General features: G+C 44.5%; 1 long non-coding RNA gene across 2 annotated transcripts; it reads left to right on the top strand.

Moving 5' to 3' along the window:
* Positions 1–385: 385 nt before the first annotated feature.
* LOC140503378 (uncharacterized) lies at positions 386–25,087 on the top strand. 2 transcript variants are annotated; one of them, XR_011966831.1, is made up of 3 exons: positions 386–533; positions 1,880–1,956; positions 20,769–25,087. It is a non-coding gene; the product is annotated as an uncharacterized lncRNA (long non-coding RNA). The 2 variants fall into 2 exon arrangements; XR_011966876.1 differs by lacking the exon at positions 386–533 and adding an exon at positions 615–817.
* The last annotated feature ends 1,321 nt before the right edge of the window (positions 25,088–26,408 follow it).

Raw genomic sequence — 26,408 nt, 5'->3', positions numbered from 1 at the left:
AATGTGAGGTGAGGGGATAGTAGATGCTTCCTTTTGAGGTCTTTCCCAGTTCTAAATCTATAATGCTCTGATTATGTCTTCACTATCCTGAAAGGACAGCAGCGCCTGGGCCTGGGGGAAGGGAGGATACTCATTGCTGTCTTGGGGCAGAGCTCTCACCCTCATAGCCTGAGAGAAGAGGTCCTGAACTCCAAGTTTCTAGTTCTACTTTTGGAGAGACAAACCTTATGGTTGGAATAGTGACAATTCTTGAACCACAGACTCCTAGAATAGAGGAGGGGCAGTTCCTGGTCAGTGTGATCTCATAATATAGCCTTCTGGCGTTCCAGGATTCAACCTTCTAGAAAGAAAAAGGAGAGTTTTAGGGTACTACTAGGTTCTCAGAGAGAAGAGGATTGTATTTATGGCTCTGGAATTGGAGGAGCAGCAGAGGACTCTACTCTAAAATATGTGAACTTTGCTCTTGACCATTGCTTTGAATTACTTAGAAAATGTAGGTCCTGAGGAGGAGGTTGCCCAGAGAGAAGACCAAGGTGCTGTCCTCTTCTAGAACCCTTTGTACCCCCACGGTGATACCATAAGAGTCCACGCATGTTGTTGTCACTCATCCTTGGTTTTCAAAAAAGACCAATGACATCATAAGGGTGATGTCTTGACTCATGCATAAATTGGATTTAAGTGAGGCAGAGTTGATGTATTGGCCTTTGGGATGAAAGGGAATGTTGGGAGCTTGTCTATTTAATGACCTTCTTTCCAGGGCAGTCTGAACCACAGGATAGAGCTCTTAGTCTAAAAGACTCCATGGTCCTAGGGAAAGGTGGGAGAAGATACTTAAATTAATTCTTTATGTGCTACTATGAGTCTTTGATGTATTGTCCTCATTTTCTCTGGGGTGGAATGAAGGTTGCCCTATATCTGATGTATATTATCACTTGCAGTACTATGGAAGCTGGAGACCTTTATCCTTAGATAAGTGGAGACCTTATGAGTGATATTGACTTATATGAGTGATATTGGAGCTGTGTTCCAAAGTTTCCTAGAGGCAACTTTAAGTGGGTGCAAAAATGAGCCACAGAGAGTTACAATTTGGGGAAGGGTCACCCTAAAGATGCAACATGGTCAATAGAAGCCAAGGCCTTGGGTTGCACTTTCTACTAAGAACATACGACCTTGGAGTGGAAAAGAAGCTGGTGTCCTTGTGAGGGGTGCAGTGGCTGCTGCCTTCCTGCCCTGCAGATCAACTGCCTGTCTTCAAGAATGTAATAATGTTTGGGTGATTTCCCAATATGTATGTATGTATGTATGTATGTGTGTGTGTATGTGTGTGTGTAACACATACACACATCCTTAGACAAAGAGGGAGAAATCAACCACATGAGGGTGGTTACTGGCAACTAAGTTTATAGAGAGTTTATAGATTGAACATAAAGGTTAGAGGCCACCATTGCTGGGTCTCCCAGGAGCTCAGGGTACTCATCCGTCCTACAGTTTTACCTAACCACGCTCATTGCTGGGGCAGCCAGCACTAGAGGGAAGTAGGATTCCTGGTTTTTCCATCCATTGGTTCATCATTCACACCTTGGCTGCTCTGGGGGCAATTCTTTTTTGGACTCTAGCATAAGGGCTCTCCCCAAGGTGGCAAAATGGAAGAGATATTTAATTAACAAACATGCATTGGGATAGAACTGGTGATTCACAACTATTGGAAAACCATGATCAGCCCAAGAGAATCATGGTGTCCATCACAGAATGATCACAACAGAATTAAATAACTCACTCACTGACAGTAGCACTGCCAGCTGGGAGACCAACATTCAGGTCTCATTAAGGCATAGTTCCTGCAAGGCTGCTAATTAATCATTTGTATTTGCCTCTACAGGATGGGTTTCTATAAAACCTTAGAAGGAGAGAAGACACAAAGGGAGACATCCCCATATCAGGCACAGACTTGTCTAGGTAAGACAGGTGCTCACAGCTTATGGCTGAATGGGGCAAGGGCCAACCTCATCTGACCTTCCCTACACTTCAGAGTTGTCCTTACTCTTTGAAGCTAGAATGATGGGTAGCATTTATAAATCCCTGTAGGGATTTGCTTTATACATATTATCTCATTTGGTCCTCACAACAACCTGTGAAGTAGGTGCAATTACTAGGCCCACTTTACAGAATTATCCAGGGTCACACAAACAGTAGGCTTCTGAGGGAGGATTTAAACTCAGATTTTGACTCCAAATTAGCACTCTGTGACCCACACCACCTAGCTGCTAGAGTTTTCATTCAGAAGCCCATCATAGGTATTCCATGTAATCCCTAAAAATGGCAACTGACAATATTCTGAATGGGGGAGTGTAATGACTCTCAAAGGGCATCCGCTACACACACCAACAAGGGACTGTTTAAATGAGGGCAACTCCCTGGAGGAGACAGCTCTGAGGATAATAAATCTACTGGTCACTTCCACCAAATGGTCAGGAGGAAAGGATTTGAGGGAGAAAGAAAAAGATTCAGGTTCAAAAAATTCTAGGACTTCAGAGTTTGAAGGGACCACAGTGACTGCAGGATTCAAGTTGGAGAGGAAACTGCCAAGGAATGTCCACAAAAATCACACCTGACAAGTGGTCCAGTGGGGGGTTTCTCACTGCTTCCAAAGACCATGCATTCCACTTTGTAATAGTTCTAATTCTAGAGGATTTGAAAGGTCTCTGTTAGGGTACTCAATTTGGTGTCAGGAAGACCTGAATTCAAATCCTCCCTCAAACAGTTATTAGCTGTGTGATGCTGGGAAAGTCACTTAACCTCTTCTGGCCTCAGTTTCTTCATCTGTAAAATGAGAGATTGTCTTAGTGCCCTGAAGTTTTCTTCCGGCTCTAAGACTATAATCACATGATCCTATGTTTGACCATCCAAGACATGTTGAGTAGCAGTTACCGATCAGGATCTGGTGCTGGTTTGTGGTTAATCAACCAATATGTGCCTTTGGCTGGGATTAGAAGTCAATTAGAAGGGGCTGGGATCTGGGACCAAGTTATGGCTGGGGTTAGGGGTCAGTTGAAGCTGTGGCCAAGGTTAGGGGTCAGAGTGTGCCTAGAATCAGGGACTTAGCCATGGCTGGGGTTAGGGTCAGTTGAGGCTGTGACCAGGGTTAAGAGTCAGTGTGTGACTGGGATTAAGGGTCAATGTGTGACTGGACCTTGTGAAGAGGTTGGCCTTTGATTCAGGTAAGGCATCAGTCTGTGGCTGTAGTTGGGGGTCATTACTTGACTGGGGTCAGAGACCAGTGAGTGACCAAAGAATCAGGACTTAGTCTGCAGTCATGGAAAAGAACACTTCTCTGTGAAAAGCTGACAGGCCCCCTCAGTGTCCAGGCGTGGGACTTGGCCTAGTTGGAGCCCTTATGTTAACAAGCAGACAGTCTCCTGAGCCTCCTCCTCTGAATATCCAGGTTCACAGAAGGAGATTGGTGGGTTTCTGCTGCACAGACCCCATACAGCCTGGGAGTTGACTTCCTGGAGTGAGGGTCAGGGTCAGGGTTCGAGTCTCGGCCAAGTCGTATATGTGTCAGAATGAGCAATGCCTTTTAAGGTCACATATACTTTGGCCTTCAACACTGCTTTATGTAAGCTGTTAAATTAATAGGTGGGAACTAGATTTATGGGCCCCACTGGGCTGCTCTCTGCTTGTTAGGTTAAACGCACTGATTTCCGGGTACAAAAGTGCTTGTTAAAATAATCTCTCCTGGTATATTCCGTGGGGACACATCTGTCTGGAGGAGGAGTGTGGGAGAGGAGGGGGGATGTGAAGACCTTGTCATCTTCTTAGCTTTCTCTACTGTTGTCTTTCCTCCCCAAACCCTAGCTCCTTGACCAACACTAGAGCTGTTTGGAATGATCGCAGGTCTGGATCTGGGTCAGGGGTATGGGAAGGTGGGCGGGTAGAAAGGAAAGAATAGAAGTCTGGGACAGATCACACCCAAACCAGACTTCCCCTTCCTTCTGAACCCCAAATCTTTGGGAGTCATTTGGATTCTGTCACAGAGAGCAGGTGGGAGGAAGCAGGATAAAGGAATGGATCCCCTGCCTCTTGGCCATCTATTGCACACCAGGCACTTTGCTAGGTGCTGATGATGCAAGAAAAGAATCAGTCCTTGCCCTCAAGGATCTTATATTCTCAACAAAGAGTAAGACCCATATATACATATAACGTACAACATACATAAATGCAAGGTGAATTTCTGGAAGGATTACTGCCATCTGAAATGATCAAGGATGGTCACACATAGAAGGTGGTGCTTGAGCCGAGCTTGGAAAGGAACAAGGGATTGTTCTAAGAGGGATGAAGAGGAAGAATATTCTAGACATGAAGATCTAAGATGGAAGTGAAGGTTGTCTGTCCTCGGGTGGGTAGAAGACAGACAAGAACACGCCTTCAGAGTTTCTTTACCCCAGCCTCCTCCCAGAGCATCATGGGATTTAAACCTGAAAAGAACCTTAGAGTCTACTCAGTTCATTTCTACAGATGGTGAAACTGAGTCCCAGAAAGGTAACATGACTTATCTGTGATCCTATGAGTAGTACTATAGATTAGATGATCCTAAGTGATTTGCTGAAGGACATACAATGTGGTATGGTGGAGCCAAGACTCAAACTTAGGTCTTTTGAATACATGGCCAGAATTCTTTCTATGGCATTTCATGTCACCTTCTTTACTTTCTTCCAGGACAAGGGGGTGGGTCATTTTAAAAATAATCTGGAAGCCAGGAGAGTGGTTTTTGAAAAGCCAATGGATATTGACATGAAAGAATTTGAAAAGTTTCAGACTGCTCCATTAAAAGGTGTGGACAGAGCTGGGAAATAACCCTGAAGCTGGGAGGGATAGAGAGAGAAAAGGGAAAAAAGAAGGAAGGTGAGAGCTGGGCAATAGAAATCTTGGAATTTAGAAATAAAAGAGAAAAGTCCAGAGAATGGTCATGTTAGGACCTAAAAATGGTGGACATGCCATTCTGGCTTGGGAGAAAGCTAGAGTAACCTATGTCCCAGGACTGAGTGCCATCTTAACTCTTTATTGACTGTGTGCCTTTGGGTTGTCTTCTCTTCTGTAAAACTAGAGGGTTGGATGGCATGGCCCCTACGATCCCTTGCAGTTCTAAATAGATGATTATATGAAAAAGAGATCAGAGAAGTGGACATTCACTCAAGAGTACCTGAAGAGGGCCATAGTATCTGATGAGGAGGTGGTCCTTTTCCTTTTCCACATTCATCCCTTCTATATGTACTTTTGATGTGATACATTCCAATTTATTCTAGAGATGCCTCAGTCATTGCCCCTTCTCTCATTTTCAATCTCTCAACAATAGGCACATTTCCTGTCATCTACTAACACGACCAAGTAAATCCCATCATTAAAAACCCCATACTTATCTACCTTCTCTTCAAATTATCATCCTATAACTCTCCTCCATTTTATGGTCAAATTCCTAGAAAAAGCTGTCTACACTCATTGCATCAACTTCCTTTTCTCTCACTTGTTTCTTGACCTTTTACATTCTGACTCTCAACTTCATCAATCAACTAAGAATGCTCTCTTCCATCATCAATGATCTGCAGATGGGGGCTGGCGCATGTGGGGAGAATTTCTGATGCTTTTCCACACATGGAAGAAGCTGGAGACCCTTTTCTGGGAGAGTCACAATGATGTATAATGGAAATACCTTGGAGAGACTTAAGATCAAGGATAGATCATCTGTAACTTGTTCTGTTGTGATGACTCCTTGATGGACAACTTTTTTGATTGGCTGCAATTGTGGATACTCCTAAAAGGCCTCAGTTGGCCTTGATCATCTCTATTGCTGGATCTCTGCTCTTGGCTTGACTCTTTTGCTGATGGTGAGAATTCTGAAAGGGAGACCTTGAACCTTCTCCCTCCCAGGACAATGGGCCCTAGGAGAGAACATTTGTTTGTTCTCTCATTTAAGGTAATGAAGTTGGAGCATTTGACCAAGGATGTGCTGGATCCAACTCATACTGGCTCCTGAGGGCCAACTGTTAAATTATCAGTGTGAGAATTTATACCTTGGCTAATCTTCAAATGCTACAAATCAGTTTGATTTATTATTTTATTGATCGCCTAGACTTAAAAAAGTGATGAAGAAAATATTAATAATAAAGATGAAACTTGGAAGTGTGTTCTGCATTTTTAGAGAGCAAGTTGTTAAATATTCATCAGGGTACTACTGCTATGGCCTTGTAGGGGAACTCTCCCCATGTAGTTGGGCATATACCTCAGCCAGGGTACGTGTTATTTTCTTCTCTGAGAGAAGGTACATACTTTGAGGCCAGGGTCCATTTCACTTTTCTTTTTATGTGTGGGAACAAAGCCAGCACTTAATAAATACTGATTAATTTAACCTGAACCAACCATGGCTCGGGCAGCAGAGTTGATGAATGACACCAACTTGATGACCCTTGGGAGTGATAGTGTGGTCTGATGAGTAGAGCTTTGGCTTGAACCCAGGATCAAATGTTGCCTCTACCATTTGCTTCTCATTTCACCTTGACTCTATTGGCCTCAGTTTCCTCATCTTTCGTAGGTTCTTTCCAGCTCTGGATCTATAGTCATAGGGGTTTACAGATGAGGAAACTCAGGCCCAAGGAAGGCTGCAGGCTAAGACTGGGCCAAAATGGCAGACATAGTAAGCACAGATGGGTTTTGACCAGGTCCCCGGCCCCAGAACCAGGCTTCTTTCTTCTGTGCTCCACTGGTCCCCATGGTCCCATGATGGACTGCTAGGTCAAGGTGGAAGAGATGATGGGACTTAAACCCTGCTGAGGTAAGAGCTTAGATGAAAGCAGGTGGCAGGAGGAAGAGAAGGGGACCAGGCTACGGTTTCAGTCCCAGAAGCAGATTCTGGCCTCTTAGGGAATGGTTCTGCAAAAAAGTGATAAGTGAGGAGGTGGTCAGAGAGTACCCAGCTGATGTGCCAGCTCAGATGAAGGACATCCCTTGGTCCTCAAGGATCCAGCAGATGCAATGGCTGAGCTGTGCATGGTAGAAGACAACAGAGGAGCTCATTATAGGAATTTGCCTGACTGATAGTTTTCCCGTCCCCAGACTGGGCCCCGTTTTGGGGAAATGAGTCACTTGTGGTCACTCTTTACTGGGAAGAGGAGGACTGGCTGGGATCTTGAAAGGCCTCCTTCCAATTCCTGACTTTCAGTTAGAACCCTGATCCTAGTAGTACCAGAGAAAGTGACTGCCTCCCTTTTCTGAATCCTGGAGGAGTCCACAGATGTGACCTTTCTTAGTCTTTGGACTTTCCGATTCCATCACAGTCTGGATGCCCAGGACAAAAATCTCCCAGTCATTGAATGTCAAAGCCAGAAAGGACTTCAGAACAAAGACTAGAAGAAATCTTAGAACAGAGAATGTCAGAGTTGGGAGGGAGTTTAGAACACAGAATACTGGAGCTAAAACAAATTAGGAAACAAAATGAGAAATTTCAGAACTAGAAAATTTCTCACTCATAGTGGGTGATTAATAAATGCATTGTTGACTGACTACTGCACTTTAGAACTCAGAATGTCAGAGCTAGGAGGGTCCTAGTCCAACCACCTCCTTTGACTCTATAGTAGACTTCCTACCATGTTTCACGGGCATATAACAATGAGGTCAGCACAACGGCTCTGTAGACCTTCAGTTTGGTAGTCAAATACTTCTTCTCTCCCAAACTTTCCTTCAGAGTCTCCCAAACACTGAGCTAGCTCTGGCAATGCGTGCATCAACCTCATTGTCAATGTGTACATCCCTGGAAAGTACACTACCAAGGTATGTGAACTTATCCACAGCATTCAAAACTTCTCCATTTGTTGTAACCAATGGCTCCATGTATGGATGGTGTGGTGGTGGCTGATGGAGCACCTGTGTTTTTTTGGTGTTAATTATTAGGCCAAAATTAGCACAGGCAGCAGAGAATTGAGCCATACTTTGTTACATCTCAACTTCAGAGGCTGCAATGAGTGTACAATCATCTGCAAACAGAAAGTCATGCACCAACACTCCCTCCATTCTGGTCTAGGCTTGTAGCATTTTCAAACTGAAGAACTTACCATCAGTGTGGTAGTTGACCTTGATGTCATGTTCATCCTCATTGAAAGCACTTGACAACATGACTGAAAACATCATGCTACAAAACATGGGAACAAACACACAGCCCTATATCACTCCAATGGTGACTGGGAAGGCACAAGAGCATTGTCCACTATTCAGTACCCGGGCAAACATGCCATCATGAAATTGACATACAATGCTGATGAACTTCTCTGGGCAACCAAATTTTGACATAATTTTCCATAAGCCCTCATGACTAAACAGTGTCAAAGGCCTTGGTCAGATCTACAAACATTGTGTACAGACCCCTGTTTTGCTCCTGGCATTTCTCTTGGAGTTGTCAGGCAGCAAACACCATATCTACTGTTCCTCAGCCCATGAAACATGGGCAGTCTACCAGCGCCATGCCAGGAAACTGAATTGCTTCCATTTGAATTGTCTTAGGAAGATTCTGAGGATCACCAGGCAAGATAAGATATCAGACACTGAAGTCCTTGCTCGAGCTGAACTGCCAAGCATTCAAACCATGCTTCAGGGAGCACAATGCTGATGGGCTGGCCATGTTGTTTGAATGCAAAATGTATGCTTGCCAAAAAGACTATTTTATGGAGAACTCTCATGGGGCAAGTGATCACATGGTGGTCAGAAGAAGCAATACAAGGACACTCAAGGTCTCTCTCAAGAACTTTGGATTTGACTGTGAGACATGGGAGACACTGTCACAGGAATGCTCAGCATGGCATGCCTACGTCAGAAAGGGCACTGTGCTCTATGAGCAAAGCAGAGTTGAGACAGCACAAAGTAAACATAGGATGTGCAAATTTGGAGTAACTACCACAAATATTTAAATGGACTATCTGTGCCCAACCTGTGGTAGAGCATTCCGAGCTCATATTGGTCTGATCAGCCACAGTTGGACACACTGAAACTTCACTTTACCATGGTGATGTCATTTTGGTCCTCTTTGAAAGTGAAGGACCACAACCAAGACTTCCTATTTCATTCTCATTGTCGTTCTCTGGGCCATGCCCTGTTCTAGCCTACCTTCTAGGAGATGTAGTGCCATGATTTACCCAGAGTGTCTTATGACAAGACAGGGAGGGTCAAGTTCTCCTGCCAGGCCCCTGGAAAGAGCCTCCAGTTCTTTCTTCAAGGTTTGGTGAAAGCTCTCCATTTCCCATCATCATTTTGTAATAGGATAGAGGAGATGGCAATGAAAGATGACCATCCTGAATCTGTCCCCAAGATGGCAGCTCCAAAAGGACTCTACTTGACCCATCCTAAGGCATGAATGAATCTATCAAGTTCTTGGATTATTTTTGGACACAAGAAGGGATTTTGGTGCATCCTCAAGCATCCAGATAAAGTTGAGTGCCATTTACTTTAAAATCCAGCTACATAGAGGTAGATTCCAGACCAAACCTCCACATTCCTTTGGTTTCCAGAGCCTGGCATTTTGCTCTGATTGGAAACTGATCTTGGATAATTGTAGAATCATATAATGTTTAAGCTGAGGGAACCTCAGAGGTCTCATGGTTCTGACCTCTCATTTTGCAGATAAGGCCACTGAGGCCCAGAGAATGAAGACCAGTAACAGATTCAACGTCACACAGCTAGTGAGAAGCAGAGGGCAGCTAGGTGGCACAGTGGATACCATGCTGGCCCTGGAGTCAGGAGGACCTGAGTTCAAATTTGGCCTCAGACACTAACTGTGTGACTCTGGACAAGTCACTTAACCTTGCTTGCCTTGGTTTCCTAGAGAAGGCAATGGCAAAATACTCCAGTATCTTTGCCAAGAAAACCCCAAATGAAATCATGAAGAGTTGGACATGGATAAATACCGAGTGACAGATCCTACATCTTCAAACTCAAGATCCAGTGCTCTTTCCAGAATTCCCCAATACTCCCTTTGCCCTCTTCTGATTTCTTTCTGATTTTCTTGTTGATTTCTGATTTCTCTCTGAAGGGGCCAATGCCCCATCCTTCAGAAGGAAAAGACATTGAATTTGTGATACTTTCTGTTCTGACAGGCAGAACTTGGGACTGGGCTAGAGAAACCTCTGAGGGTTCTTAGGAAAAGGGGAGTTTGGGACACCTGAGACTACCACCCAACAGCTTTGGGGTTAAAACTTGAGTAGGGACCATCTGACTCAAAGGGGGTGAGGGATGGCTCTGAGGTTCCCAACAAATACTCCCAGACCTGGCTGGCGGTCCTTGGCCTCTTTCAAAACAGTATGTTGATGAGTCAAAGCTAAGAGAATCAGAACCACATGGCCTGGGTCCCCCTCCAAAGCCAGTGGGCTTTCAACACAGCCCAGGGAGGGAAGACGGAACTCACAGGAGGGAGGTAGAGAGCAGGGAGAAGAGGCAAAGGGTGGGCCTGCAGTGGGGTGGGAATGAAAGATGACTCTGTTCCAAAAAAGTTGTGTGTGGGGGCTTCCTCCAAAGGTCTTGAAAGGCTCAGAGAAAGACTTGGAGGCAATTTCTATGGGCTGGGCCTGACAGAAGAACCTGGCCCCCTCTCCTGTCACTGGTGGGGATGCTGCCTCTGGGTGGGAGGAGACAATCCCTGAACTTATTCCCCACCCACTGGGCAGAGGCTGGTAACCTGGGAGCCAGATCCCTTCTATTGGCTTTGAGGATAGAGAGGGACATGTGGATGTGTGTATGTAGAGACGTGGAGCAACAGTGCAGGGGTTCACATCCTAGAGAGGAGGATGTTGGGAGAACTTGGCAGAAGAAGCAAAATTCCCCTCCCCTGCCTCCTCTGTGAACCCCAGAGTCTCTCCCAGCCCAAGCCCCAAGGCTGTTTTGGCCTGCCTTGGACACCTCTTTGGAGTCTATTGAGTCCAGGCTCCCAGAGACAGGGCTTTCTTCCAGGATCTAGTGAGAAGGAGCTCAACCCAACAGAGAGATGCTCCTTTCTTTCTTCTCAGGGTTCCAGAGGCAATTCATTCAATTCATTTTTGTCCAGTCATGTCCAACTCTTCATGACCCCATTTGGGATTTTCTTGGCAAAGATACTGGAGTAGCTTGCCATTTCCTTCTCTAGCTCATTTTCCAGATGAGGAAATTGAGGCAAACAGGGTTAAGTGACTTGATGGGTCACCCAGTTAGTGTCTGAGGCCAGATTTGAACTCAAGTCTTCCTGACTCCATGCCTGGCACTTCATACACTGTGCCATCCAGGTGCCCACTCAATTCAATTCAATTTTAAGAAACTTTTATAAAAAACTAATGCTAGATATAGGTCATTTCACATTGAGAAAAAGAGGAAATGATCCTTTCTCTCAAGCTTACCATCTACTAGCAATATATAGTGCAGGGAGGAACATTGGCACTAGAGCCAGAAGGCTCAGGTGACTTGGGTTTGCATTTGACCTCTGTTATCAATTTAGCTGTTTAACTTGCAAAGGCAAGTTCATCCCTTCAGCCTCAGTTTCCCCATCTCTAAAATAGGGAGTAAGAACTAGATGATCTTTGAGGTTCAGGTTTGAGAGCATGGATAATTAATACATGGCAATAAGTGGTCAAAAACAATGGAGATTTAATAGGGAACAACAAAAAAGTGAGAGTTTTATACCTTGGAATTCACTTATTTAAAACAGGAATAAATGCAAAACCACTCTGGCCTTCTACCTTTGCAATGAAGCTGGGAGAAAGGTATCTTCTTATCTCTTCTAGTCTTAGCCTCCACATTTTGATTTCTCTTCCTGCTGTCCCTTCCATTTCTGTTGCTGTAACCTTTGTATGGATGATTTCCTTGGTCACGCTGATTTCAGTTCATAAAAGTCTTCCCATGTTTCTCTGGATTTGTTTTGGTCATCATTTCTTATAAGGCTATAAAAATCTCTTTTTGCAAACATGGGAATATATTTATTTTTAAAATAAATTTTTATTGCTTTCTTAGTTTTAAATCATCTATATTTTCCAATGCTTCTTTTTCCTTCTCTTATAACAAAGAACAGAAAAAGAGTAAAAAACAATAGCAGTTCAGCAAAACCAACAAATGCATCAAAAAAAAGTTTCGTATCATATAGGGTATTCCACATTTATAGTCCTTCATTTCATTCATGGAGACACTTATGCAAATGGACAGAACCTCTGTGAAACATCTAAAAAATGAACATTGCAAAATAAAAGAACAAGCTTGGCCCAAATGGAAAATAAGATCTCATTTCTCATATTTGGGGCCAAGCTTGTACATTATAATTCACAACAGTCAGTTTGTTTCTTTTTAAAAATAGATTTTTAAAAATGTCTTTTGTTTTTAGATGGCCTAAATTCTCCTTTCTATCCTGTCCTAGAAAATCATCCCTTTTAACAAAGAATTTTTTAAAAGAAAAAGAAGCGAAAAAGTCAACAAAACATCAATAAGTGGGAAAAATCTGATGTCAGATGCAATGTTCTTTAATTGTTGGTCTTCTCCCCCATAAAGAAGCACAGAGAAACGTCTTCTCATATCTCTTCTTTGGGGTCAAACTCGCAATATTTTGCAATATTCATTTTTTGGGTGTTTTGTTCATTTCATCTCAAATATTGTCATCATTGTGTATATTGTGTATTTCTGGGAGCCAGATCCCTTGTATTGGCTTTGAGGATAGAGGGGGACGTGTGTATGTGTGTATGTAGAGACGTGGAGCAACGGTGCAGGGGTTCACGTCCCAGAGAGGAGGATGTTGGGAGAACTTGGCAGAAGAAGAATAATTCCCCTCCCCTGCCTCCTCCGTGAACCCCAGAGTCTCTCCCAGCCCAAGCCCCAAGGCTGTTTTGGCCTGCCTTGGACACCTCTTTGGAGTCTATTGAGTCCAGGCTCCCAGAGACAGGGCTTTCTTCCAGGATCTGTTTACTTCATTTTGAGTCATCATATGCTTCTCTGTATTCATCAAATCTATTGTTTCCTACAGCACTTACAATAATATTTCATTACATTCATGTCCCAATTTATTTGGCCATTTCCAAATCAATGGCCATCTACCTTGTTTCTAGCTCTTTGTGACCCCAAGTAGGGCAGTTGTAAGTGTCTTGCTATATATGGAACTTTTCTTTTTGTCATTGACCTGTTTGGGGTAGATGCCTAGCAATGGGGCCTCTGGGTCAAAGGTGAGGACATTTTAGTCACTGAGACATTTTAGATGGGAACAAAGGATCCTCAGAGATGGAAGTTATCCATGCCAGGTATAGGGGCTTTCTGGGTAAGGTCATGGATGTGAAAGATGGCATGTTCTATATGAGAAACAATGACAAAACTTAAAAAGTGTGAGGAGCAGTAACACATCATAAAAAAGCCAGAATGATACATGTGCCCTCTTTGTGAAGAACATTAAATGTCAAACAGAGGAGTTTTTACTTGATCTGGTCCTTTTGGGATGATAGGTCAGCAGCTCTCTTTCCCCTGAGGCACCATGGTAGGTTGACTGGAGCTCTGGTCTTGGAATCAGGAAGAGCTTGGTTCAAGTCTTGTCTTTGACACTTTATAGTTGGATGACCCTGTGCAAGTCACTTAACTTTTCTGAGCCTCAGTTTCCTTAACTGAAAATATTTCAAATAGGGTAGAGGACTTTGAATCAGGGGATTCAAATTCTGCCTCAGGCATTATGTCAGTTTCCTCCTCTGTAAAATGAGGGTGTTGAGCTACATGACAGCCTTTCAATTGCTTGAAGACAATGATAATATTTCCCTGAACCTTCAGCATACCTTTAACTGACACGATCTCATGGTCTTTCCCCCAGCTGGGGAGCCCTCTTCTGGTTATTTTCCATTTTATCAATATCCTTCTTAAACTATGTCAAAACAAACCTTATTGAGGCAGGACCTTGTAATGTTAATGATGCTAATGAGAATTAAAGATCTTCCCCACCCATTCATGGTCCTGCCCATTAAGGGAAGTGTGATTAGAGGAGATTTGTTTTGTAGGAAGGTCCACACCTTTTTAAAATTTCTAATGAAGCACTGGGTCTCAAGGGTTGTGATGCCCTCGGGCTCTGAAAAGAATGAATATACTCTGAGGAGAGGTTTTGTTTGGGGGCCTACTCATTGGAAGTGTTTGGGCAGATGAGACTCTGGGTAGCCACTAAAGAGTCCTGCCTGTCCTTGAAAGCCCAGATGTTGGTGGTAACTATGTAGATGTCTGGTAACTCTGTAGCGTGTATGTAATGCTCAGACAGTTGGAAGTCCTGTCTTTTGGTTTTATTTCCTCTGCATTTTCTCTGACATTCAGGGTGCTGATTTTTCCTCCTGAACTAAGTGAATGATATACATGTTTGATTAAAGTGATTGCTGACCCCTCAAAAGATGCTTTCCTTTTAGAAAAGCAGGTCTTAGAACCTGTACAGCAGGCCCTCCTGTGTATGTTGGAGACCTGAACCCAAGACTCTTCTTCTGAGACTGACTCTCCATCCCCATAACAACCTCTCCTGGATGCCAGGCTGCTCTCAATGTAGCCTAAATGGCATTTGTTTTCTTGGCTACAATATTGTTCTGGGATGCAACCAGCTCACAGATGAGTTTAGGGTCCCCTACAGTTCTCAATCCCAGGGTCCTCTGACCCCTTTCTATTCAGGACTGGGCCCCTGATAATCAGCTCCTGAGGAAGCTGACCAGGAATAGGTTTCCTCATATGTGTAGGAGAGGCTGCCTGCAAATTGTGATTTCCAGAACCTCCTCAATGACTTCCCTATCTCCTCTCAAAAATCTCTTCCATTCTTGCTGACTGATACCTGACATTGTTTTCCTTCTGAGCAGAAGTGGTGCTGAAGATTAATGCCTCACCCCAAAAATTGGAGGGCTAAGATCAATAGAACCCTGGAAGTAGACTTCATGGCAAAGAATGGGAAGGAGCAGGGGGCTTGGAGCTTGAAGGAAGAAGAGGATGGATAGAAAAGGACATGGGATCAAACTGTTTCCTTTACAATGTTGCTTCCACACCAAAGGGGTTTCCTCTAGGACAAAGTGGTGTGATGAGACTACTCATAGCACTTATAGTACCTACTATGAGTCAGGTACTATGCTAAGTGTTTTACCAATAGTGGAGAGGTTTGGAGCATGTTTGTACCTATTATTGAGAGAGAGAGAGAGAGAGAGAGAGAGAGAGAGAGAGAGAGAGAGAGAGAGAGATTTTCATCAATCAATCAACAGACACTTATGAAGCACCTCCTGTATTCCAGAACTGTGTAACACTATGGGGATACGAGAACAAAGAATCCAATGAGTCAAATGGACAGAAATGGGTTCTTGGCAGGAGAGGCTGAAGGGATGAATGGTGGGGAGGAAAGGGAGGTTAAGGGGTGATTTGGTCCCCATGTGGTGGAAAGAGTATTGAATGTGCAGAAGGGTCTTGGCTTGAGACTTTCCAGCTGTATATTACAAACTGTCTGGGCCTCAGTTTCTCCCTCTTTAAAATGAGGGGGTTGGCCTGGTATTTTTAGGGTGGGCCCCTGGGAGGACAGTTGTGTTTCTGATTAAGGCTGTGGGACTTTTGTTTAGAAATACAGAGGAAATAGCTGAAGAGGCCATGGCAGCCGAGGCCCCTGCAGGGGCAGCTCCAGCACTGGAGGGGAAGGGAAGGGAAAGAAGAGAGAACAGAATGACTTGAGACTTTCCAGAGCAACAAGAGGCTTTCCCCCCATGGAACAGCCTTTCTTCTGGCCCTGGAGGCCTCTTTATCCTTCTCATCCTCTCCAGCTTCCTTCCTTTTCTCTCTCTTCCTTCTTCCCTCTTTTCCCTCTCTTTCCTTCCTTCTTCCCTCTTTCTCTCTCCTTCCTTTCACCTCCTTCCTTCTTTTCCCCTTCCTTATTTTCTCTCTCTCCTTCCTTTCCCCTCCTTCCTTCTTTTCTCTTTCCTTCTTTTCTTTCTCTCTCCTTTTCTCCTTCTCCTTTCTTTCTTTCCCCTTCCTTCTTCCTTTCTCCTTTTCCTTTTCTTCTCTTTGCCTCCCTTCTCCTTTCCTTCTCTCTCTCCCTTTTCCCTCCTATGTTGCTTCTTGGCACCCATTCTCCTTTCCTCCTTCCTCTTCTTTCTCTTTTCCCTCAAGGCATTATTAATTTGTGCTTTGTCCATACCTATCTATGTGTACAAACCTCCTCCATTAATGTATAAACTCCTTGAGTGCAGGCTCTGTTTCCCTTTTGGTTTGTATCCCTACCTCTTAGCATGGGGCTTGGCATAGAGTAAGAGCTTAATACAATCTTCTTCACTGATGGATAAGTGTTGAGTTGAATTGAATTATGTTGGGTTGAACTGGGAGTGAATTAAATTGTGACGAGTGAGGGATTTTGTGTGACAAGAGTCACAGAATGTTACCGTTGGAAGGGACGTTGTTGGCTATCTACTTCCATCACTGCCTCCATGAGAACCACCACCACCATGAGTGGCATGGTGCTGGGCAGACTGCTCAAGGGAGAAAGAAGCACCTTAATTCCTGAGGTGGCCCACTCCACTTGGGGACCTTTCTAATAGTTGGAAAATTCATCTTCACAGGAGCAAAAATTGACTTCTTCTTGACCTAATTCCCCCATGTCCTCAGAGACAATCCTTCAAGACCTCGACAACAACTGTCCATCCCTTCAAAGGGTTCTGTTCTCCAGGCAATGCCCGTGCAGCACAGATTCAGGACCTTGGACCATTCTCGCTGCCTTTCTCAGGACACCCTCTATTTGATTGGTGTCTTTCCTAATACTGGTTCCCAGAATTGACCGAGGCATGGTCTGACCAGAGGATAGTAAGTTATCCTCCTTTTAAAAAAATATAGCTTAAAATTAGATTAACCCGATATGGTTCAGATCTTGACTCTGACACTAACTGTGACATTGGATGAATCATTTCTCTTCATCGTGAATATGAGGAGGCTGGGCCAGCTTCCTTCCAGTAACTAAACCAGTGACTGGCACATAATAGGTGCTTGCTAATTGATTAGTTGACCCCAGCTCTGAATCCTTAATCTGACTAGATGAACCTCTCTCATATCAATGACTGTTCCAGCTTCAATTGCCCATTTCCTGTTTTATGCCCCAGTACTTTGGGGGGGGCTGCTTTTTTTTCTCCTATTCTTCCTGGGGACTGAAGACCCTTCCAAACCCACACTGAACTGAGGACTTTCCTTAACAATACCTGTCTGCCTTCTCTCTTCTGGGGCAAGAATCATGGGATCCTGAAACTTATAGATGGAAAGAAAGTGGAGATCATTTGTCCAAATCTTTGATTTTGTAGGAGAGAAAGGTTTTCCCAGACACCTGGGTAATAAGAGATAGAGTTAGAATTCAAACTCAGGACCTCTGACTCCAAAGCCAGGGTGTATGCCATTAGACTATAGAATGGGACCGCTGTCTACCATGTATCACCTGCTGGTAGCTGGTCAGTAAACATTTATTAAGAGCCTTCTGTATACCAGTCACTGTTCTGAGGATAGAGAGAAAGGTAAAAGTTCATTCTAATGGGAGAAATGCCTGTGAAGAACTATGTACAACCACACCACAGGCAGGATAAACTGGAGGGAAATGGCCGAGGGGAGGCTCCAGCCCTGCCAGTTCTTCCTGGCACAGGCCCGATGACCCACCTGACTGGATTCTTCCCTGCGACTTTTGCCAGCCTCCTTCCAGCTGATCCTTGACCCTGCCAAGGAGGCAGCTTGTGAGTGATTGACCTTGGGGGTGTGGGCAGGTTGAGAAGCAGGACAGGGTCTGTGACCTCACTGGTCATGAGGAAAATCCCTCTATCTCTTCAGGTCAGAAATTTCCCAGGAGCCCTGTGACTTGGGAAATGACTTGTCCAAGGTCATAAAGTCAGATGTGTCAGGAGAGTGTGGCTGGAAGTCAGGCCTTTGTGACTCCAAGGCCAACCCTCCACTTCCCCACAATGCTATGCAATTAGGCTGTTGTTGTTTTAGTTCAGTTGTGCCCAAATCTCCATGATCCCAATCAAGGTTTTTTTTGGCAGAGATATTGGAGTGGTCCGCCATTTCCTTCTACAGATGAGGAAACTGATGCAAACAGGGCTAAGTGACTTGCCCAGGCTCACATAGCTAGGAAGTGTCTGAGGCTGGATTTGAAAATTCATGACTACCGGCCCAGCACTCTATCCAATTTGGCCTACAATGACTTAAAAATACTAAAGCGAAAATAAGAAGCTCTAATCTTTTCTGCTTTTCTTTCTTCTTTAACAATCAAGTAAATGTTTTCTTCATGCTCTTGAAAACATACACAACCACACACACACACTCACACACACACACACAACACTTGTTCTTGTTTCCAGGGACTCCCCTTACCCCATTATTATCAGAGCTTTTCTCACAATAAACAAATTCAGCCACACAAAATAAATCCTTGCGTCCACCTCATTGGCCTGACAGCATCCATTGCTTTCTGCGTCTGTCATCCAATGCCTCTCCACCTGGAGCCAGAAGACAGGCTTTGCCCGGCTCCTGGTGGTCTGGATTGGACCCTGGCTGGCCACTTCTAAAGTCATTCAGGCTTGTCTTCTTTGCCATTACCACGGTCTCTGTGGAAATAACCTCCTGGTTCTTCTCACTTTCTTCTGCATCAGTTCAGATGAGGGTTCCAAGTCACCCTGAATCCTTCATCTTTGTTATTTCTGAAGGCACAGTGCACATATGCACAGTGAAATTAGATAGATGATAGCTAGATCGATATATAAAATATACATATTCTATATGTGCATATAAGGTAGGTGGCTCAGTGGGTAGAGCATCAAGCCTGGGCATCAGGAAGACCTGAATTCAACTGTGACCATAGACACTAGCTGTGTGACCCTGGGCAAGTCACTGAATCCCGTTTGCCTCCATTTCCTTATCTGGAAAACAGCTGGAAAGGAAATGACAAACCACTTCCATATCTCTGACAAGAAAGCCCCAAATAGGTCACAGACAGTTGAATACTACTGGACAAAAAGAATAACTGTACACATGTATAATGTTACATATAAAAATTACACATAAGTATGTATACAAATGTAATATATACACATATATATTACATACAAAATTATATGTAATGTATACATCCATATACATACCCACATATATGTGTATATCGTCTTGCCCTATTTATTAGGATGTAAGTTCCCTGAAGGTACAGACTATCTTGCTTTTCTATTTATATCCCCCAAAGTTTTGCATATATGCAGCGGCTAGAGCTTAGGCCAGTGGACATGAAGACCTGGATTTAAATCCAACCTTAGACACCGACCACCTGTGTGACCCTGGACAAGTCACTTAGCCTCTATTTGCCTCAGTTTCCTCATCTGTAAATTAGGGAGGATAACAACACCTTCTTTCCTCCAGGGGCTGTTGTGAGGAGCACATGATTTAATATTTGTAAAGTACTTTGTCAACCTTTCAGGGCTGTGTAAATGATAGTTGCTCTCACTGGGATGATCATTAAATATTTTTCACCCATTCATCCACTACAGTTCTCACTATTATTTCCATGGAGCTGTCATCCATTTGTAATGTCCAATTCTTTTCAGCAAATGTTGAAGCCAATCAAAATCCCCTTCAGCAGAGTCTGTTATTCCATGGGGAATAACATTTGTTACTTAAATAAAAATCAGTCTTTTAGCAGGGCCTTCTACTGCAGCTCTCCTGAAACTTCTGAGGCCGGCATGCAGCCAGCAACGGGCCAGAAAGCTCAGGGGTTGGCACCTTCCCAAAGAAGGAGGAGCCCGGCGATGGGCCCTTCCTGCAGGTCGCTGCTGGCGTGGGACTCCTGGATTTCCCCCAGGTTCATTTCTCCAGCTGCTAGGCATGACTGAGTGGAGAGCTGAAGGACGCTGTCTGTAACATAAGCCTGTTGCAGAGGAGAGAGAGACAGAGGCAGAGACAGAGAGAGAGAGAAAGAGAGAGAGAGTCATGTGTGTGTGGTGCATGTATGTGCCTGTACATGTGGGGTATGTATATATGAGTGTGATGTGTGTATGGGAGTGTGTGGTGTGTATATATGAGTAAGTGGTATGTGTGAGTATGTGATATGTGTGTCTGCGTATGTGAATGTGTGTGGGGTGTATGCATGTGTATATATGTGAATTTGTGTGTATGTGAATGTGTGTATATGAGTGTGTGGGAGGTGTGCATGTGTATATGAATGTGCACGTATGTGAGTGTGTATGTGTGTATATGAATGTGTATGTGTGAGTGTGATATATGTATGGAAGTGTGTAGTATGTGTGTACATAGGAGTGTGGTGTGTGTGTGTGTGATATGTGTGTCTGTGTAGGTGAATGTGTGTGGGGTGTGTGCACATGTGTATAGGGATGTGTGAGTGTGTGTGTGAAAGGACAGGGGCCGGGAGCAGCCAGAGGCTGGGATGACCTGATCCCCGAGGAGCCCCCTTTCCCCCTGTACCTCTGGGCCCTGTTTTCTACCTGGTATAAATCTGTCAGGCTCCATCAGCCCGGGCAGGAGAGCTCAGGCCAGGGAGCAGAGCTGGGCAAGGCTGGAGGCCTGGACTTTGTAACGTCAGCCCCCTGGAAATGGGCAGCCACAGCTGGGGAGGGGGGCCCAGGCCGTCAAGGGCTTTATGGTCTTCTGCTTTCAGTCACTCCTGAGGTTTTATGATCTGAGAGGTGAACTCGGGAGCAGCAGCCTGGGGTGTTCACCTGGATACTGACTGCAAATGTAATCAGTCTTCTTCTCATTTCTCTCTTTCTCTCTAGAGGCGACCTGTGGAGGGGCTAGGGAGCTGGCCTGGCCAAGCCTGCCTTTCCTGCCTCCTGGCTGTGTGACCCTGGGCAAGTCACAGTCTCTCCTTTCTCTAGGAAATTCTCCAAGCTTTCCAGTCACAGAGAGAGCACTGATCTGCATGGTGAAATCCTGGGCCAAATTCTTGTCCCTAATTTTTTCTTTTTAAAAGTTCATGAATTCCTTCTGCTCATGGGTCTGGGGCTATGTGGAAGGCAGGTCCCTTCCACCAGCTAAAGTGACTCCTCCTCCTGAAAGCCCACCAAGATTGCAGGGAGACTCAGCAGCACATTGGAATCATAGATCTAGAGGTGGAGGAGACCTCAAAAACCATCCATCTAGTTCAACTCTCCTCTTGAGGCCACAGAGATAAAGTTACTTGTCTAAGGTACCACCAATAGCAGGATTTGAACTTAAATTCCCTAGCTCCAAATCTAGCACTCTCTTGCAGTACAAGGCCTTCACGGTATACAACCTGCCATAGCTAGATAGGCCCTCTGAGCTGACCTAGTCCATCCATTGTAAAGAGGAGTAAATCAAGGGCAGAAAAAGGTGAGTGACTCACCCAGGGTCACACAGCTAAAAGGGGCAGAAGCGAGATTAGACCCTGGGTCCCAGCCCACACTTCATCCCTTTGCTGAGCTGTGGACTTCATGGGACCTTGGGCTGGAAGAAACCTCATCCTGTCGCAGATAAGGACTGTGAGGGAGATGACCTGCTGAAGAACAGAGTCTTCTCCCTGCCAAGAGATCAGCCAAGATTGTGCATCTCTGGATAGTCAATCACTCAAGAAAGGGAAGGGGAAACACCAGAGACAAGGGCAAAGAATAAGAATAAGAATAGCCAGCATTTATGGAGAGCTTTCAAGTTGGCAAAGTCAACCCCTTACAAATGTCATCTCACTTTGTCCTCGTAACAACCCTGGGGGGGGGTATTATCACCATGTAGATGAAGAAACTGAGGCACAGAGAAATCAAATGCCTTACCTAGGGTCACACAGAAGTGTCTGAGGCCACATCTGAACATATCTTCCTGACTCCAGTTCCAGCATTCTATCCATAGCACCACCTAGCTGCAGAGCAGCCATGCATTCACAGCCATGTGATATTAAAAAAATATTAGGGTCAGATGTAGGATTAGAAATGGAATTAGGGTTAAAAACAAAATGAGGATTAAAGTTAGGTCAACTATGCTTTGGGTCTAGAGATTCAACCAGTTCAGAATCCAGAACTAGTGGCAGTGTTATCCACCCTTTCTCCATCTTTCCCACAAGAATATCATAAGAGATTATCAAAGGCTTTGCTAAAAGCTAGGTAATACAGCATCAGAACGAGAAGGATCTAGGCTATCAAGGTCATCTGTTGCAATCTCCTCATTTTGTAGATCATAGGTATTTAATAAATGCTTGTTCCTATCCTCTTTCCCCTCTGACTCCAGAACCATTGATCCTTCCACTGCATGCCCCTAGGTTAACTCTGTTTATAGCAATTCCTTGATCAACCAGTCTAGTAATCCTGTCCAGGAAGGAAATTAGGTTAGTCTGGCATGACATGTTCTGGACAAAGCTACAGTAGCTCTTTGGCATGGCTACTTCCTTACCTAAATATTCATTAACCATCCCTTCAAGAATTTTTCCTGGGACCCATTCATTCATTTGACAAGTTTTTATTAAGTAACCACTATGTACCAGGTACTAGATACTCAAAAACAAAAGTAAAATGGTCCTTGTCCAATGAACGCTTCTATTACACTGAGCAGTAGCACACTCCCGGGGATCAAAGCTAAGCTGACTGCCTATAATGTTTGTCAATTCTGTTCTCTACATATTTTTTGCCCTCATCCCCTCCTGACCTGTCTCTTCTGGTTTCTGTGACCTTGGGAGGGGCAGTGTGCCCTAGTACAGGATTTGGAAAGATCTGGGCTCAAATTCTGTCTCAGTCATTTACTAGTAGTGTATTTCTCTTTTGACACCCCAGTTTCCTCCTCTAAAAAGGGGTGGAATGGACACAAGGACCTCTGAGGTCCCTTCCTGCACCAATATGATAACATGTCTTTGCAAACCTTCAAGTGCTCTGCACATACTAGTTAAAATAATCATTATTCTTATGAAATACTTGATGTATTAATTATTGTCATTCTTGGAATGACTAAGGAATGGTAGGTTGGGGAGGTGGGATTAGAAGCCAGGTGCTGAAGTTGGAGGTCAGAGTCCATCCTCCCGAAGCACATGCCCTGCATGAGGTCCTGGGTCCTGGCTTCCTGGGAGCAGGTCCAACAGGTTAGGGCCTACAGAACTGCTGCTCTCTCTCCATCTGTACCAGTGGCAGCCCTGGCTTTATGCTCCATCCTCCACACTGGGGGCTCCCATCCATAATGGTAGTTTCCTTTCCCTGACGGGAAGGCTTTTGAGGGAGGTTGCATTAGTAAATGAGGCGTAATGATTAATGAGCCTTAGAAAGGCATCGTCTATTTTTTTCCTTCTCTTATTCTCTCCCTTCCCGTTTCCCATGATCACTGATGATTCATGGAAGGCCCTTGAGGGTTTGGATAGTGACATCTTTTCTGATGGGATGGGGGTGGGTGAGGACAGCCCATCCTGCAGACTGCACAGTGTGGAATAGTGGGAAAAAGCAATAAATTTAAAGTCAGAAGACCTGGGTTCAAACTCTGACTTTGCCTTTTGCTTCTGTGTGATGATGGCAGCCTCAGTGCCTTCATCTGTAAAATGAGGGTGTTGAACTTCTTAACCCCACAGATTTATGCCCGGTGGTAATTGTCAACATGGTGGAGGGCAAGGTGACCGGGTGGTGGTCAAGCTATCTGCTTTCGTAAACACTGAAATCATAATATATTCTTCCTTCATAAAATCTGTGGCTCCCTTTCCCTGATACAGATCTCAGTTTCTTCATGCCTTAGTCAGCTGTTTTTGCTGAGCTGACTGTAGCTGAGAATATTCATTCACTGGGGGCAGGATTTCAAATCCAGGACTTCACCCTCCACTCGGCTAGTTCTTGGAGGACAGAGCAACCATCAGAGTCTGGGTTTATGCCCCGAGTCTAAGAGGCAAAGTCCCTTTGGAGCCCAGCTCTGATATCCACTAACTGTGTGACCTTGGGACAGTCACCTCATCTCTTGGTCTCATACTGTATAAATGAAGGGGTTAGATTAGATGACCTCTAAGCTTCCTTCTTTTGAGTTCGGTGTGACCTTGATGAGTCACTACCCCTGTTTGGGGCTTCACTTTCCTCATCTGTAAAATAAGGAAGTTGGGCAAGATCAATCCTTCCAGCTATATAGTTATACTTCTAGGATCTTATTAAGCATCTCATCCTCCAATCAGGAAGGCTTTTCAGAGGTATAACTTGTTGGAACTTGTGTTCCTCTGGTATGCCCTCAGAGCATCCAGGATCAGACCTAAGAATCATGATAAGAAATAAGAGGAAGATTTTAATAAAAGAGAAATAACAGTTTAAAAAAAACCTTTGCTTTTTTATGTATTCATAGCTATATTCACACACTTTTGATGTAATTCCACTGCCTAGCAAAGTGTCTAATACATATCAGGCATTTAATAAATGTGTGTTGAATTGAAATGAGTTGAATTTCCTTCTTTCCTACATAAAGTCTCATCTACAGCTAAGCTGTCTTCTCACTGGTTTTCCCCAACACCTAGCCTCCGTACTTTTGTCACACTGTCCCCGCCTCCTTGAATGCCCTCCTTCCATCTGAAAGCTGAGGGGTGGACTTGATGACCACTTGAGGTCTCCTTCAGCCTGAGAAATATATCTTTTTTAGCCTAGACCACATTTTCTCATTCACTTCTCTCTCAAGCAGATGGAGTGGCTCAGGGAGAAGATGATTTCCAGAAGGAGGGGATCCTTCTTTGCTGTTTTCCAGCTCTCCTTGGCCCCTGCCTTGGGGGCAATGAACCTTTGAAGGACTAACTAAGTCAAGTCAGAGAAGCTTCTTGGCAGTTCATCCTGAGCTTGATGCCAGGGAACAGAAAGTCAAGTTCAAGGCAAATTCTGTGAGCAGAATCCAGGGAAGCCACTGAGTCCAGAAGAGAAATTTTGACCAAGATCCATGGGATGGACCTGAGTTCCAGCCAGAAAAGATCTTGCAGCATCAGGGACCCGGGGTCATGGGAAAAATAGTCTGAGCACTGCCATGAGGTGAAGGAAAGGATGAACTCAGATGGAGCTGTCCAGTGCTGACCTTGCCCTTGAACCCTTGTTTCACATGAGCATCTGTCTCCACCCAGATGCATCCCTAGCATTCCAAGCAAAATAAACTCATTGTCTTCCCCTCCAACCCCTCAATTCCTGTCAATGGCACCCGCATCTGAGCAGTCAGCCAGGTTTGAAAGCCCAGAGTCAGAGTTAGAGGAGGAAGGGTCATTGGAGTCAATGTGGCCCCATGGCATCATTGACCAGATGCCTCTTCCTCATCCTTGTATCCAGTCATTTGGCTCTATCTCTGTAAGACCGCTTTCATTCTTCCCCCCCTCTGCTCTGAACTGTGGTAATAACCTCTTGACCATTCTCCAGTCCTTCAGGGCATCTGACACACAGCTGCCCAAATAACCTTCTCAAGTAAAGGTCTGACCATATCATCCACTTGCTTGAAATTCTTTAAAGATTTCCCATTGCTCATAGGATAGAATAATGATTCCTTAGCATGGCATTCAAGGCCTTTACCTCTCAGAATCTCTGATTTTCTTCAAAACTCATCAGGAAGCCTTTCCTGACCCCCTCTCCCCCTACATCTCCTGCACACACCCTCCTTTGTTTTTTAATTTTGTATTCATTCAACATGCACGCGCACACACACACACACACACACACACACACACACACACACACACACTTCAGCCTCTTGAGAGTAGGGGCTATGTTGTTTGTCATCAGCATCTCCTCTGCTGGCACAGCGTATTGAACATAGTGGCCACTCGATTGATGCTGTTAAGTAATCAGGGAACATTTATCTGACCATGCCACTATCTTCTCTCTCATTCTCTCTCTCTCTCTCTTTCTCTCTCTCTCTCTCTCTCTCTCTCTCTCTCTCTCTCTCTCTCTCTCTCTCTCTTCTTGGGCTACTCAATGGCCTAGAGTCAGGAAGACCTGAGTTCAAATCTGGCCTCAGATGCTTACCAGCTGTGTGACCCTATCCAAGTCACTTAACCTTGTTTGCTCAGTTTCCTCAACTGTCAAATGAATTGGAGAAGGAAATGGCAAACCACTTCGCCCAGAAAGACAACCTTTATCACAAAGAGTTGGACAAGACTGAGAGAACTCAACAACTAGCCACTATCTTACTTACTTAATAAGCCCAAGAAGCTACCTACCTATTGCCTGAAGGATGTAAATACAGACTTTACTGATTGAGTTACAAAGCCCCTTGCCATCTGACCCCAACCCATCTTTCCAACTTCATCACACATTACTCCCTTTTCCACTCTCACGGTCCAGACAGACTGGCCTGTTTCTGTTCCTTGCACATGGCACTTCATCTCCCATCTCTAAGCCTTTACATTGGCTGTTCCCCATGCTTGGAATGCCTTCCCTCCTCCCTTTTGCTTCATAGAATCTCTCACTGCCTTCATGACTCAACTCAAG

The sequence above is a fragment of the Notamacropus eugenii genome, chromosome 1 (genome assembly GCF_028372415.1).
Source record: "Notamacropus eugenii isolate mMacEug1 chromosome 1, mMacEug1.pri_v2, whole genome shotgun sequence".
Lineage (NCBI taxonomy): Eukaryota > Metazoa > Chordata > Mammalia > Diprotodontia > Macropodidae > Notamacropus > Notamacropus eugenii.
The sequence above is the reverse complement of the archived record's forward strand: the minus strand, read 5'-3'. Positions and strand labels throughout refer to the sequence as shown.